The sequence below is a fragment of the Phasianus colchicus genome, chromosome 2 (genome assembly GCF_987193195.1).
Source record: "Phasianus colchicus chromosome 2, bPhaCol1.hap1.1, whole genome shotgun sequence".
NCBI classification, from domain to species: Eukaryota; Metazoa; Chordata; class Aves; order Galliformes; family Phasianidae; genus Phasianus; species Phasianus colchicus.
The window spans coordinates 59,257,527-59,274,164 of NC_143437.1; positions in this window are offsets into that span (position 1 = coordinate 59,257,527).

The window sequence follows — 16,638 nt, forward strand, 5'->3', positions numbered from 1 at the left end:
CCTCATTCAGCTTAAGTGCTGCAAGCTCATAAACAGTTTTTTTAAGGAACGCAAATGAGCACACCATGCTCTTATAGTGTTATTGCATGTGGCTGACAGTAATAGAGACTTTTGCTACAATCTTCTTTAAAAAAACAACAAACACAACACAGAGTCTCTGAAAGGCCTGAATTTTGCACTTATTCTTAGAGAACAAGAACATTAAGACTTACTGTAAATTTTATCTCAAGTGTCTACATTACCAAGATGAGAAGCTACAATTCTATGTTAATGCTGTGCCATTCACAAAATGACATCCAAGTCTGCAGATCAGAATAATTTAACTTGTCAGCTTATTGTCTAACCATGCAATTTCTCAAAATGTCTGTGTCCTGGTGGCAAAGCATTTGACTCAACAACTGGCAGCAAAATTGTTCACATAATTAGGGGAATGTCCCTAATGATGGCTTAGGGATCCCAAAACATTAAAAATAAAGACAAGAAGAGCCTTGAAAGATGCTACAGGAACCACACTGCTACAGCAATAATTATGATAATGTCCGTAAATGCTGAATGTGATACAGTACTGTAGTAAAAGTATATATAAGGATGTTCTTTTTAAAAATGGTTTAACAGCATTGCCCGATAATATTTGTGTCATCTTTTGGGCAAAACTCATCTACATAGGAAAATGACTAGATATGCCAAATTGCTTGAAAAATAAATGCTTGATGGGACCAGTTAAACTGAAAATTGTAACTCATGAGCACTGCATTGTTCAAGAAACAACAATCTCTGCTCTGTGTGTTTGCAGTTGGTGGTATATGTGCTGGGCTACTGCTACAGTCCAGGACAAGGCAGAGGTAAGATATGAAGGGAGGAGCTCTCCTCTGCTTCCTGTGTTCACTGAAGCATAGAGGAAGAAGAAGCATGTTTTGGAATTGGCTCAGAAAGCCACATCTGCCACAGCCCCTATACTCTAGTAATTGACACCCTTATGATAGATTGTTGTGGTCTTCTCAGACATCTTAAACCACTTCAGATGTTCTCCTTAATCCATTCCTCATCCACAAGCAGAACTATACTGTTTGTACAACCAGTGTGAGGAAGCCAAGCTGCAGGAGCAAGCGAAGGTTTTAGACAGGAGCTGTAATTTCTACTAGAATGCAAATACAGAATACTTCTGTTGTTACATTTGGTGTTATATGAAAGCTAGTAGTCATTTTTCATTGCACATTTACCCGAATATAAGACCATTCTGAGCTGTTCTAGACTCCACTTATATATAAAACTAAACTGTCTAAAAAATAATCCAGTTCTTTAAGTTTAAGATTTGATTTTTAATTTTCTTCCTTCAGTACTATTTCAGATTCAGTCTGTAACAGGTAGGAATCTGTTCTGAACCACTTATTTTTTCCACATCAAATGTCTAATAATCTGACAAGATTTTTGTTAGTCCAGCAGAAACAGACAAGTGAAAACTCCACTTCTAGCTAGTGATGTCATATTGCATTGCACCCAGAGGGTTCTATGAACACTCACACAGCATTAAAAACTTGTTTTGAGAGTAATGAAATGTGAAACTGCACAAAACTTTTTGAAAACTCGAATCCATTCCTGACATGAGTTTTAAAGCAAAGTTTTAAAATTCACTTGGCTTATACATCCTACATGCTAGAATATTCTAGGAGTCTGTAAAGCTTTGATTTGCACTCTTTGGGAAAGTCTGGGTGTTTGTTTGATATGTTGCCTCTCATCTGTGCTTCTAGCTTATAAAAGACCAGATGAGGTGACCTCATGTTACACGGTAAAGGTTCTTACATGGCTTCAGGAATCCTCAGTTTGATGGAAATTGCCACTTCTGGAGAAATGCTGCTCTGTTTCAATTTGGGAATTTTTGTGTGTGTTTGTTTAGGTCTCTGAGAACAGTTTTCAGAAGAAAATCTGAAGTGCAAGCATTTGAAAATTGTAAAGATGAAATTGGATGTTAAATGAATACCTGAGGAAGATAAACAACAAAGTTATTCATTCAACAAGAACTGCATTCATTACCATCTCACAGGCATACAGTAGATCTGGAACAGATGGTCTAGGTCATTGTTTTGTCAAGAAATCAAAACATACAATCTGATTCATAAAGTCCAAATACTTCTCAGCAATTGGTTAGTAAGTTGGCACCTTCCACATCATCAAAAAGAACAATGTGAGAAAATAAAGTGTGCATACTTCGATAAAACATGAGCCACGTGGGAAATGATTTCCTAAAATTAAGCTCAGGATTAGAAGTGCTGAGTAAAAAGATGAACATTTTGAAGACAGAAAAGACCAGGAAAGCCCTTAAAATATCGAAGAACTGAAGAGCACTAGGATACATTACCATCTCTGGTTTTGGTATCAAAGAAGCAGTTTTTATGCAAACTGTCCTCAGTGCCATGTTCTGAATCTAGTGAAACTGCAAATTCATGTAGATGCAAAAAGTGCTTGGGAATAATCCCTACTGCAGTTATTAAGTTCTCAACTGTGATAGACAGTGAACTTTTTACAGCTTTTTGCTATGATATGCATAGCTACTACTAATTCTTTGCTGTTCAAAATAGTGGGAGGACAGAATCAATGTAATAATGGAGAATAATGAAGAAACCTTAGAACTACTTCTTTTGGACAGAACAAGAGAAGCACAAGAGTTCTCTGACCCAGTGGACCATAAGAGCAAAACACCTATGATACATATAGGAAGGAAAGATCAACAAATGCAGTTATCTACCTCTAAGGCCATTATTGCTCTGGGTGCACTTTGAAGGATTTCTGAAGGATCTGCCCTTCTCTGCTGAAGACAGTCAGAACTTCATAACTTCATAAAGCCAGGCTTGGGCACTGTGGTATGAATAATAAAGAATGCATTAGTTTCTTTTCATATCTCTTGAATAATTTCACAACAAGTAAGAGTAGCATTGCCCTCCTGGTGAAATAGGTGAAAATCAAGACCAAACTGAACTAATTTAGGGCTACCTAATCCCCAGCAACAATGCTAGAAACCACGCTGTTCTTTGCTCATTACTTTGAGCCATTTTTTCCCATTAAAATTCTCCTTTTTAATAAAGGGCTCAGTAACCTGCAGATGAATGCTTTTCAGAACTGAATTTTTATGAATACAATACTCTTTTGTGATATTTCAAAGATCCAAGAATAGGTTGCATGACCATGTAGAAAACAGTGAGCTATTTCTGAAGGAGAAATCTACATGGAGCCAAAATATTAGAGTCTGAAGAGACTTAAGAGATTTCCAGGGCCACCCAGAAGTGGAATTAATGAGTTTTCAGTACACCATCTTATGTGTACCTACAGCAATGGCTCTTCCATGAATGAACAGAAAATAAATCTCAAGAGATTTCTATGTGAAAGTGCATTTTACATGAAAAGATTAATTACATATATATTTTGAAATATACTATTTAAAAAGGGATTATCTTAACTTTAAACAGTTTAGACGTCAAAGGCTGAGGTACTCATTCTGGAGGACAACTGTCACAATGCAAATCCCATTTCATTCATTTAAACAATAATAAATGGCTACAGACTATAAATAAATAACGTTTAACAAGCAGCTACTGTCCTTTTATGGTGTTTTCTACCTGACGAAAACTATCATAACGTTTTGACAGTAATTTTTAGGCAATTGTTGCTGTGTAGTACTATTTTCTCTTTGCACTTCTTTTCTTATTGTTATTTTTGACAATTTTTCTTGTACTGTACTCAGCAGTACATATGAGAACATGTATTTTTGTTCTAATTTTCATGTGTGCTAACCATTGTATAACAAGATCCTACTTCACATAGCACTGAGCAACTTCCCCGAGTAGAGGCCATGGCAAGAGGTATGGGCTGACAGACTCGTCTCTGTGTCTCCCGATATTATTCATTATGGAATCCTGGGCCAACTCTAGTCTCCATGGTCTTTTCAGTTTACATTCCTTGTTCTGGAAGATGCCAAGAAACAGCAAGAAAGCATTTATTAAATAAGACAGGGAGACATTACAAAACAGGAAGGGAGCTGGATGGATGAGTATTTATCTTCAGAAGATCTCAACTAAAAGATTCATTCAAATTGCTGGAGATCATTCTGTTTGGTAAGCTATAGTCTTCTACCACACTTCAGTTGGCTAAGTTCTTCTTTTTAAATTGGCTGTGTACTTGTGACCTTTATGGAGGCAAAAGCGAAGTAATAGGTTACTTTACAGTTGACAATACAAATGTCACGGGGTGAACTTATTATGCATTTGTCATCTGTGGGAGAAAGTTCACAATAAAATGAAACTCACAGAGAAGGTGACAGATTCGATGTCACTTAAGATCTTCCTTTTTTAAAGCAGTTGAAAGATGCAAAGTGTAAAACTAAAATTTTCAGTTCAGCTGAAATGAAATATCTGTTGCATTCTAAATTCAGAGTGAAAGATTACTTTCTGTGGGCTCTGTTCAGCAAAAAGTCCAATTTTTGTGGGTTTGGCAGCAGTTTCTTTGAGGGCTTCAATGGTTTAACTTTCACTGAGCTGAAGTTCTCAATCAAGAGCCAGAAGTTTCTCCACACCTCTCCTCTGAGAATCAGCCTGGAGGTTCTGGCAGCTTTTCTTTACAGTACTGAAAAGATGTCATGGTCATGAAGCACGTAGTTTTGCTTTATATTTGCTCATCTCTTCAGTCTACCTTAACTCCATCTTGACAGTGTTCATGCCTTTCTGTTAGCACATATCTACTTAAACAAGAATTAATAATCATTTACTTTCTTTCTGAGGATGAAGGTTATAAGAAAACATAGATTTAATTTAAAAAAGCAATAGTTATTCTAAAGGTATTGCAATTATCTGCAAACTACCTTTCTAACTACAGAAAAACCTCATTCTTATTCTTATGGTTATTCTTATGGTATTCTTATGGTTAAGGTTAAACTCAGGAACCCCAAATACTGTAACATATGGAAACATAGTAGAAATACCAAAAAATGTATTTATCTTACAGAATTCTACTATAGCTATTTGGTTATTCCTTTTCTTCAGACTGATTATCTGTATGCTCTATAATATAAAAAATGATTGTAACAAAGGTAATCCATTGCATGTGGTACCAGCTTAAAAATAAAAAGGAAGAAGCTACTGAAACTTGTTTGTTTTTACTAGAATTGCTTACTGGAAATTAGAGAAAAAGTATGTAGGTCACACAGAATGTAATGCCTCCCTCCTACTTATTTCCCTGGAAACTACAATAGATACAAAGAGCACAATAACACTATTTGATAGAGTGAATATTTAGCTACAAAACAGTATTTTTCAACACAGTAACCACCATTAGCTATGCATTTTCATCAGCAATGAACCTGCATGTTGTGCTCATGTAAATCCTTACCACTGGAGGTGACCCACTGTCACTGTGACCACTGCTGAAATACACAACCCACTGCCTCACTGTGCTCACCCACTGTTTTTTCTCCATTAATGTTCAACAAGTGTCACAGAATGTTAACGGGTGCCATTTTTTTCTGCATGGAGGAATTCAATTCCACACCTTTCTTCTATATGCATTTCCATGTCAGACATTGTTTTGTTAGACTGCTCCCCCACTGCAATCTGTCACACAGCAACAACATATAATGGAATATTGATGGGAAGGTTCAGGCTCTACTGCCGTATCACCAACATCTCCCTCTGATGTTGAGAGTCAACATAATGATATAGGAGGCATTACTTTTGGAGCAGCCCATATATCCTCTTTCTCTCTTTGTATCCTAATCTGATAATATTTCTTCTAATTCATCTTAGTTTGAGAGCTTTTGTGGTGATAAGAACTGCAGAATATCCAGGAGCTATTTTATTCAGCATAAGATATGCAGGTCTTCAACAAATCTCAGCAATTTTCTGAAGCCATTCACTGTACAGCAGAGATACAACTGATTACACTTATTACTTGTACTTGTGACTGCAATCTGAAAAAAAAAAAAAGCTCACAAAGCAGTCTAGATTTTATTATAAAGTACATAAACATATATTATACAGATCTATGCATTTTAATTCAGGTGGAATATTAGGTGAGTGTGTATTTTTTAATATGCAGTAGGAAAGAATTGGTAACAGATATATGCATACACAGTGATCCTAGTCCAGTAATGTGATGCTGATTCAAAAGCATATACTTGCGGTGTGGGGGATAAATATGTATGTAGGAAATCTAAAATGTCTTTGTGCATGCAGAGCATTTGTGTGCACCTTTAAACACCCAAATGACTTTTTAAAAGTCACATATAGCTGTAAAAACTGGATCCTGATGTGAGATATACACTGAGGGAGAAAGCAGCAAAAGATCTTCTCCGAGGCAGTAGGCCTCTGCTCTCCCTCTGTTCGTTAGCAATGAACAAATGTGCTAAAATATACCTCATTCTTTGCATATTTTGAAATAGACAATAACTTCTAAAAAAAAATATGCATTTCTCCTTATATTCCTAACTTCATTCTCACGGGCAGACAGGTCAGCCACAAACCAGTTCCTTGTACAAGTCTGAGTTAAGATCTTTTGGAAACATTTTTAATACTGCTTCATCATGTTTGTCTTCTACAATGGTTTCTATTAAAGAAACAACTTCAATGCCTGAAACAACAAAATATTTTTCCATTTTTACATCTAGAAAGTATCAGTGGTATTTTTAGACGCAGGAGCACAGACAAATCACCGTGAAAGTAGCTCAGATCAGGTGCCTAGCAGTAGCTGCCCACAGGAATGCACATCCCACATTTATTGCAGTGTACAATAAATTGTTACATAATGCACATAAATCGTTACTGAGAAGAGTAACTTTTGCAATGCAAATTTGCATCTAACTCTGCTATATTCATTGGTCACAGAATCATATAATTATTAAGGTTGGAAAATATCTCAAAGATCACTTAGTCCAGCCATCCACCACCAATATTGCTCTCCAGTGCTAGAAAGCAAAGTAATGAAACAAGCAACACTTAATAGGAGTTTATTGCCATACTGAATGATAAATTCTGATAGCTAGGAGATGACAAGTCACTTTAAGTATAGAATACTAACATAAAGGTATCTGAGAATTGTTGCCCTTCCCCTCCCCTCCCCTCCCCTCCCCTCCCCTCCCCTCCCCTCCCCTCCCCTCCCCTCCCCTCCCCTCCCCTCCCCTCCCCTCCCCTCCCCTCCCCTCCCCTCCCCTCCCCTCCCCTCCCCTCCCCTCCCCTCCCCTCCCCTCCCCTCCCCTCCCCTCCCCTCCCCTCCCCTCCCCTCCCCTCCCCTCCCCTCCCCTCCCCTCCCCTCCCCTCCCCTCCCCTCCCCTCCCTTCCCTTCCCTTCCCTTCTCTTCCCTTCCCTTCCCTTCCCTTCCCTTCCCTTCCCTTCCCTTCCCTTCCCTTCCCTTCCCTTCCCTTCCCTTCCCTTCCCTTCCCTTCCCTTCCCTTCCCTTCCCTTCCCTTCCCTTCCCTTCCCTTCCCTTCCCTTCCCTTCCCTTCCCTTCCCTTCCCTTCCCTTCCCTTCCCTTCCCTTCCCTTCCCTTCCCTTCCCTTCCCTTCCCTTCCCTTTCTTTCTCTTCTGCGTCTCAGTATTTTTGAAATATGGGTTTGGAATTGAAAGCTGCAGACATGGCTGGACTCCATTACACTGAGCAGTTCGTGACAGCCTGGGTATTTTCAGGTTCAGGAGTGGGCACAAGTCTCCATTACCTGGCTCAGCCGAACAGGATGGGAGGGAACCTGTTCGCAGGCACACTGGGAGTGTAATAGTTTGTCTGAACAAAACCATATAACTAAAATCCTGTCTCATTGTGGTTGGAAACTTTGTTCTATATCAAGAGAAATCCAGACAAGGGGGCAGTTCCAAGAGAGACACTACAATGGCAGCCTAATGCAGTGTGACAGACAGAATGAAATATAATCTACCACCGGTTCAAGTAATAATTTGCTGTGTTACCGGAATCCTGCCAGGTAGCTGATGGTTCTATTAGAAATGAGCAATTTGAAGATACTCACAAACAGTATGTCAGACAGCATCAGTTAACACCTGCTCATCTTTAGTTTTTATAGGATGATTTCCACAGTTTAAGGAAGGTTCTCTTTTTACTTCTAGTTGCTAGTTAATGAAACAGGTGCTTTGTGCATTTGAAAACAAATATTTCACTCTATTGACTCAAGAACAGCAACGTCCATCCATCCCAAGAATCTTCTCTTCTTTTGAGTTTTTACAGGAGTAGTAAAAAAGTCATTACCGCTTATAGCATAAAAATATTTTCCCATTAAAACAGTGGCCTGCTTTTAATAAATCCCAAAGTTATTGTTGGCTCTGTATTGCCAACATGTAATCAAACGAATATTTTTTTTGTGTGCAAGTCATGAAACTTAATATACTCTGTAAAACTGTTCAAATCCTTCAACAACTCATTTAGTCTATGCAGATGTCAAGAGACTTGAAGCTATATTTTAAACAATTATACAGCAATGACCTCCCTTTCATTGCTGTTATCTCCATAAGTAGGAAAGGTTGTATTTGCAATGTTTCCATTGGGTTTCTGTGGAAAGGGAAATTTGCCTTCTCTGCTATGAAGAGGATAACCCACTTCAGAACTTCACCTTTCTTGTAAATGTAGTATACATTATTGAAAAAAAGAAGGAATATTTAGACAAACAATTTTCATTTGTCTTGAAGCTTAAGTCAGGTAAGTTGCTGGAAATCTGACAAATTTCCTTGAGTTAACATTTGATCCACTACAGTCAAAGGAAACATAGTCATTGTATTTGATACAGCTGTGTTTTCATCTTGTGTTTTTGAAGCACAAAGACAGTCTAAAATGTCTGTTTCAATCAGTCAGTTCTTCTCCTGAAGGAGGAACAGGTTTGCCTATTCCCACAGCTTCATTCCTTTCACTGAACCATGGTAAAATATTTCATTGATGTTTTCTTTCATGACCTACATATTTCTACTTACACTGAAATTTCTTTCATGCAATTTTATTACGATTCCCATTCAAGAAAGCGCCCTTTTTCAAAACAATACACAAACCACAGCCACCATGTGCTGCATCTCCTACCATTTCTGAGTACTTCAACAACTGACTGGTATTCACCCCTTATCTGGGAAACCAGACTGTGGTGGATTAAATCAGAATTAAGTGAGCAATTACAGTAAGGGGTTTAACTATGCCTAAACAGCATAAATCCAACATAGGTGCTACAATGATTCAGCATCCTGAGATACAACTACCACCATCGCTTTCTTTAATTCCTTTTTTTTTTTTTCTTTTTTTTAAATAAAAATAACTATGTCTGCTTTTGACGTTGGACTTAGCTCCATCCCAGGTATAGTAGGCATGCCAAGTACATCATACCTCTCTAGGCAGTCAAATGAAAGCTAGGCTCATCTTGCGATGCACCTCTAGATCCAGTTTAGAGAGGTCCCTCACAGAGGGGAACTTCTCTTCATTCAGATGTACCAAGTTTACAGCACAGAGGAAACATGCAGGCTGGCAGAGATATACAACCAAGCTTTGATGGCATCTGGGTTGAGACTTTCATACAGTTACAGGATGTTCAAATGACTTTCCTGGGGAAAAGCACCTGAAATTTATACAGGTCCAATTTTAGATGCCAAGGGCAGGTGACATCTTTCCTGAGAAGTGTGAGAAGTCAGCAAAACAACATTAGGCATATACATTCTATTGGCTATGCTGATAACACTGTTTCAGAAACTGTAAGGTCTAAAGGGATTATCATGATTGTAAGATCTTATTTACCAGATAACAATGTTAAAGAAACTGACTGATTAATCCTCAAACTAAAGTATGTATTTTATAAAAGTATCCAGTCCTGATTTAAAGGTTCTTGGATAATACAGAGTATACCAGAAGTCAGAGAAAGTCTCAAAAAATAAGCCATGCCAAGAGTAATTCTCATTACTGTGTGGAGAGAGAAGCTTCTTGAGAGGGTGATTTATAGCACAAAGCTACTTGCAAGTTTACACTACATATAGAAACCTCTGCAGTAATGTCCATCTATAATGTTGAATATGTAATCTTGTGTCTGTTGTCTTGAGTACATCTCCTCTACCTGACATGTCCACTCAATATAGTTCAATCACCTGATAACCACATGGACAAATCTGTTCCTGGATTTGAAAAGAAGGGCGCAATTATTGATCAGATAAGTTAAAATTCCAGTTTGAAAATCAGTTTTCCATTTTTAATAATTCAAAGAATCATTCTCCTTGAGAGCAATGCTTCTTACTACACATAATCATCAGTCAGATAGAGGTGGGCTGAGGGCACTCCATTCCCAGGCCCAGCTGTGCAATGGCCCATAGCTCAGTGTTCAGTTTTTTCAAGTGGAAAAGTGCATCATCCTCCTGTGCCACTTGAAGCCTTTCAAAACAGGGGAAACCAAGGGCAGGTGGCCTCATAGACAGGACACAGCCCTTGCCATGAGGCTGAAAATGCCCTGATTTTCACGGGAAAATAAGTGTTGCTATACGTGGTTTTGTTTCAATTTCATATTCATAATATTTTCTGGTCTTATAGCATTTGTTTTAGGAATACCATGGCAACCTCATGAAAAGATTTCATGCTTACCATCACTACTGTGTATGTACTCTCAACTTCATTGTAGATTTTATCTGGAAATATGCATGTACATTCAGTAACTTTATGCAGAACAGCTAAAAAACGATCAAGGAACTTATGTTCAGTATTAAAGAATTATGATCTTGTCTCCTAAATAGATGCAACTGGAGAACCCTGTCACTGCAAGAAGCATTGGTACCTGCATTAAGTCAATGTCTGCCCCTGCAATTATCTTGGCAGGTGAAATGAATGCTCAAATAACAAGATAATTCAGCTGAAGGAAAATGTTTTCTCAGAGTTTTCTTCTATTTTAATTGATTTCAGTGTAATTGGTAGAGCCATACACATAAACATTTTGTACTTGTTGCATCATCCCTTAATTTCTAATTTGTTATTAAGAAACTTTGCCTATTTTCCATTTTAAAGCAAAGCCATTGCCATTTTTTTATTTGTTTCTGTTTTTAGAATATACAATTTTCTACAACGATCACCCTGCCAAAAATAAAAATGACTTTCTCAGCTGACTAATCTCAGTACCTTTGCAATAAATTTCTCCTTCAGAACATCATAACTCAGATGACTGTGATGAGTTCAAAACAGCTTTATAAATGATGTACAACTAGACAAAAGTATTCATCAGCATAATTTCACATCTCTGTCATCTCCTCTGGACATAGACAGGAGATTTATTTTCCAGCAGCATCTGAAGCAGTGGCCTTCACTCTGTGTATACCATTATTTGTGTCAAAGCAATTTTGCATGCTTTTCATCTATCTCGTTCAAGGGTGGCTGAGATCTGTGATATTTTGCAGTTGCGTGCTGGGAGAAGTAGTCCCCCATGTGGCATACTTCCCATATTAAAGGGATTACAATCTCCCTATTTTATGCATATCTGATTTAGACCTTCAGTTCTGTGCCAGTTGCCAGTGCACTCAGCTGGGCAACATTTGGATGTTTCTCTCTTAGACTTTCCAGCCCGCTTTAGTATATAATATTTGTTCTGTTCAGATCTTGGCTGTGTTGAGCCTTCTTTTCTGGAACTGTGAAATATCATAAGTTTGGCTGCCTAGCACCACTGTCTAATGTAATACTCCCTAACCCGTCTTTAAAAAGCCTGCCAAAGTCAGATTACTGCAAACATGAAGATCAGATATGTCTAATATAAGTTTAGAAAAACCATGTGCTGCTTCCGCATCACTATTATTGTTCTGGAAAGAAAAGCAGCAAAGATGACTTGACATCTACTGTCTGCTCTGGTAGTTGCGGTGGCTACTTGGAAGAAAAATGTGTAACGCATAGGGCAGTCCATGAGAACATACAAACTGTTTTTAAAGCAAATTCTACTAAGGCTGCAAGTCTCGTTTACAGCCCTATATAACTTACTACACTTAAAAAATAAAATAAAATCCAATACACACACACAGAACCTCTTTCAGAATGGATTCTCATTCTTATATGGAAATTGTTCATACCTGACACGACCAAAGTGCTTACCCTCACAGCTAAAGAAAATGCCTCCTTCTGTTTCTCCGTTAACCTAACATTAAAATAGTCACAGCAGTGACTCAGAAAACGTGTATGCTTTTCAGATGTTAGGAAGATATTTTAAAAGATAAAAGTAAAAACAGTTGAAAATACGTGCTGTGCATCCTCAAATAGAATCCTACTGACTTCAAGAATATTTCTCAGGTTAACTAAGATAAGGGACATAAATATGCTTGACTGAATAAGGCCCTTCTTTTTCAGACATGTAAAAATGCACTACGTTCCCTGCAGCTCTGAAAAAAAAAACAAAACAGCATGATCATATTGTGATAGTTCATTTTAATGGCCTCAAAGAAGAGAAAGTAACTCTGGAAGTCCATTGTGCTGCAGATAAATATTTTTATCCTACTATTAAAGTAAATATTAAGATAAATCTTCCAGTCTTTAGGCCAAGCTATGCAAAATGTCTGCAGCCACTGTAGTAATTCTCAAATAGCAGAGGGGGCACCTGAAATTCATTTCCAGGTTCTACTTCAGGTGTGCAGTTTCTAGTGAAAAGATGAGCATAAGTGAAGTTAACATAGAGGTGCTGAAGCCACCAGAGGAACGGTTGGTTACATTGAAGCATCTCAGTTTGAAAAATTATCACTGTGAAGTCCTTCCTTGTGTCCTCTTTGGAGATGCACTGTCAGCCAAGTCTGTCACAGACCCTGGCGTCCCTTTGTATGGGACATGAAAATCAGTCACATATGCTCATACATTTGTCAGATGGGCTCCCACTAGTGAGGAGGCAACCATCTCTGTGTTGGGAGAATAGCAGCTGTCTGGCTGCAAACAGGCGGCTCAGCTGGGTGTGCTCAGGAAAGGAGTCCGAACATCATCTCAAGCTACCCTGCACATGCTGCCTATGGAATGATGTTTGGTGGAGTCCATACTTTCAACTACAAGAATAAGGTCTAACTAAGCACCAGTAATTATGTCCCTTGGGATGCATTTGTATAATCCTTGGAAACGGGACTGCTGAATTATCTGTGCTCTAGCACTAGCCCTATAATCTCTAGATAAATTCTGCCTCTGCTGGCAAGCTCTCATCAATTAAAACAATATGTTCAAAATTACTTGATGGTTTAGCTCCTTAAAATTAAATAAATAAATGCCCAAGCTATTTCTGTTATTTCAGGGGATGTATGAATCTTCTTAACATGGCATTCACAGTATAAAACAGACATGTACTTTTCCACATTAAGGTCTTAAGATAGGATATCCCATCAGTCTGCTCCTCAGAAAATTAGCATATTAGTGAAATTTGCTGACAGGCATTCTGTATGAGATTTATATCTCCTCTCAGTCCAAGTGAAATATTTGTCTTTCTGCAGTGTTTTCCAAGAACATACAGCATGTTTGAGAGCTTTACTGTCCTATTTTGATAACTAAGTCCAAAACTAAGCTTAAAATGAATTGCCCAGCCCAGCTCTCATGAAATGTCAAACTGAAGCTGGCAAAGGAAGATAACAGATCACAAAGGTGGCATTCTCAGGGAGCTAACTGGTGCCATTATGCTTTAGGCTCTTTCCTTTGCTACATTGCATACTCATACTTGGAGGGGTTTATAACTTGGCTGCAAAAATGTTTTCTGGTTAAGACTTGGCAGAGAAATCTTTAACTTGAGAGCAAATGCATTTTAAAGCACATTTCCACAAAAACAAACAAAAAAAAAAAAAGAAAGAAAAGAAAAAAAAGAGAGAGAGAGAGAGAAGTCTGCCTACAGTGAAGATTTGAACAAAACATAGTCAAACTGATTAGACCTGGTAATAAGCTACAACACACCCAGTACAGTCCTGGTGCTTGCCCTACGGGCTTGCCCTGGGCCAGCATGACACCTTTCCAACAGAGAAATCCATACATTTTCCAATTTCACCCTGGAAAACACAGGTCTCTCTCACCAGCTCAGCTCAATGAAATATGGACCTCTGGGAGCAGCCACTGTGATTACAGGAGGAAACAGATCTGCAAGAACTTGTCCTCTTTGAAATGGCAGCAGGCACGTGGGTAAGAGCTCAGAGTTACTGCCTTGCCTCTGCTCATGCGAGTCTGTGCCAGGATTGGAACTCAACCCTCCAATGGAAAAGCTTTTTTAGTTCCTCATTTAGAGGGCTTATCCATACACCGTTGTAGCACTCTTATCCTCTCTTTGTTCATAGAATGAGTAGAAACTGTCATAGCAGCATCTTTTTCTTCTGTGGTGTTCTTCCTGAAGGACTGTCAAAGCAGGTCAGGTACTTCTTAAGCCATTGTTTTTCATAAATAGAGAATCTACCTTTAAAAAGGGAATGGATGGATTAGGCCCCAAAGGCTATTCCAGAGAGACTGCAAAGCAAAAAAGCTACTAATCTTGCCTGAATATCCGCAAGAATCTTTTCTCTTTGCCTGGGCAGAGCTACATACTACTTATTTGTAGTCAAGCAGCAATGCTGCATGGTATAGCTGTATGGTATGGATGGACCACCTGTATCGAAGACAAAGGTTCTTGTGTGCACCAATACTGGTTTAATCATGATAAAAAAGGTAACTCTGTTTGGTCTAAAGCTGTTGTTTTTTTGTTTTTTTGTTTTTTTTTTTTTTGATGTTGATGATGTCATTTATTTTGTTGTATTGTTTTGCTTTATTTTATTATTATTTAATTAGAGCTAAATTCAAGGGAAAAGACATTTATGATTAATAAGAAAGAAATGCAGAAATTTCAAAACAGTTCATTTCGGCATTTCGAAAATTAAATGTTTTGCTTATCTGGTTTAGATTCAAAAGGCACATTAAAGATTATTTCATAAAAACAAACAAAGTAAAACAACCAGAGAAGAAAATGATGGCATATAGCCCGTAGCTTGGCCAGTCTAATTGAGTATGAAGAGCTTTTTGAACATCCTGTTTTCCTGGAGAGGGCACTCACTCGCCTTTGAACAAGAAAGTCATTCTATTTGTCTATTCTGTCCCTCTGAAACCTTATTTATTTCAAACTACCCTGGAATTCTCAATATTTGGGTGGTTAGGAGGTGCACAACCTTGGTTTAACACACACACTTTGAGGCTATTGACCTGAAAAATCAAGTCATGGACAGAATAAATTCGTGTAGACCAAATGAATGTTTTAATAAATCCTGTACACTTCCACAAGAATATATATATTTGGCTTTAGTTCATCAACATTTTCCAATGAAATACAACTATGCTAAGTCTCAATGAGAAAAGTTATTAAACAATAACTTTCACAGAAGCTTTAGAGACAGCGATGTTGTTTTAGAAGAATTGCTCCTAGGCTCCAGAAAAAAAGACATATGTGAAGTTTTTGGAAGGTAAAAACTACACGATAATGATGAGCCTGAACTTTCAGTTTGGAATTTGAACTTGAATTAAGCACTGAGACTATGTTTGATTCTTATTTTGTCTTTCCTGTGAGTCTAGGGACAGAATAAGGAGAAAGGTTTATTGTTTTGAAATATTTATGCAAACGATAGACCATTTCTTTGAAACATATACTTTGATTCACATTTCCAGTAACAAGCAGTTTAATAAGCCCTTGTGTATTCAAGTAGACATCTAACTTTGCTGTTGTGAAATGAAGTATATTTAGGAACAGCATACAAATGCAAACAAGAGGCACTAGAGTCGATGCCTGATTTTACAGCAGGTAGGTAAATGAAGGGCTGCTGCTATGAATTCAGACATTTCTAATCTACAACCAGCTCTTGGCTCATGCGCGTTTTTACATGTAGTTTTTGACAGCATTTGGCTAGGCCATTGTATGCAATATATCTTTTGACCCCATCAGATATCCAGTATCGCTGGTAATAGGAACTGCCAAATCTTATGTCTTTTAGTGCAAGAGGTCTCAGAGATTGTTTTCTTATTAACGCACAACTCTTCCAGCCAGCTCCCAGGCAGAGAATCCTGTCATTAGAATTTGCTTAGATTAACCTGTTCATTCTCCTGCACATATTGAAAGTGTTATTTCATATATTAAACCACGAGCTTTCAATGTTATTGTATTGCTGTACTAAGGAATTTCAAATTTTGATAGATAATCTCTATGAAATAAGAACCACCTAGGGGTTAGGTAAAGTTGCAAATTTTTCTTGCAGAAGACATACAAATGATAAAAAAAAGAAGAGCCACCTTTACTTTTTAGAATCACAGTAGGAATTAGTTTCAGCCATTGATAAAATTAAATTAACTGTATGATTTTAAAGAATTGAATAAAGAAAATTGTTATTTTTATCTAAGGATTTTCATGAATGCTACCCATAAAAATAACTGTACTACAAAGAAGTGCTGAGGTTAAAATTTGAACTTATTATACTGGAAAAAAACAACACACAAATAAAAAACAACACAATAATTGATGTGTGTAATCTTATATAAACTTTGTTAATTTTTTGTTTTTCTTGGTTCTCTCATGCTCATTCTCTCTACAAGCCACTTGGTGTTCATTCCTCAGTAAACCAATTACTTCAGCACTATATTAGATTTACATTCACAGCTCTCTTTTATTTCCATGAAATCTTATTCATGATACTCAAG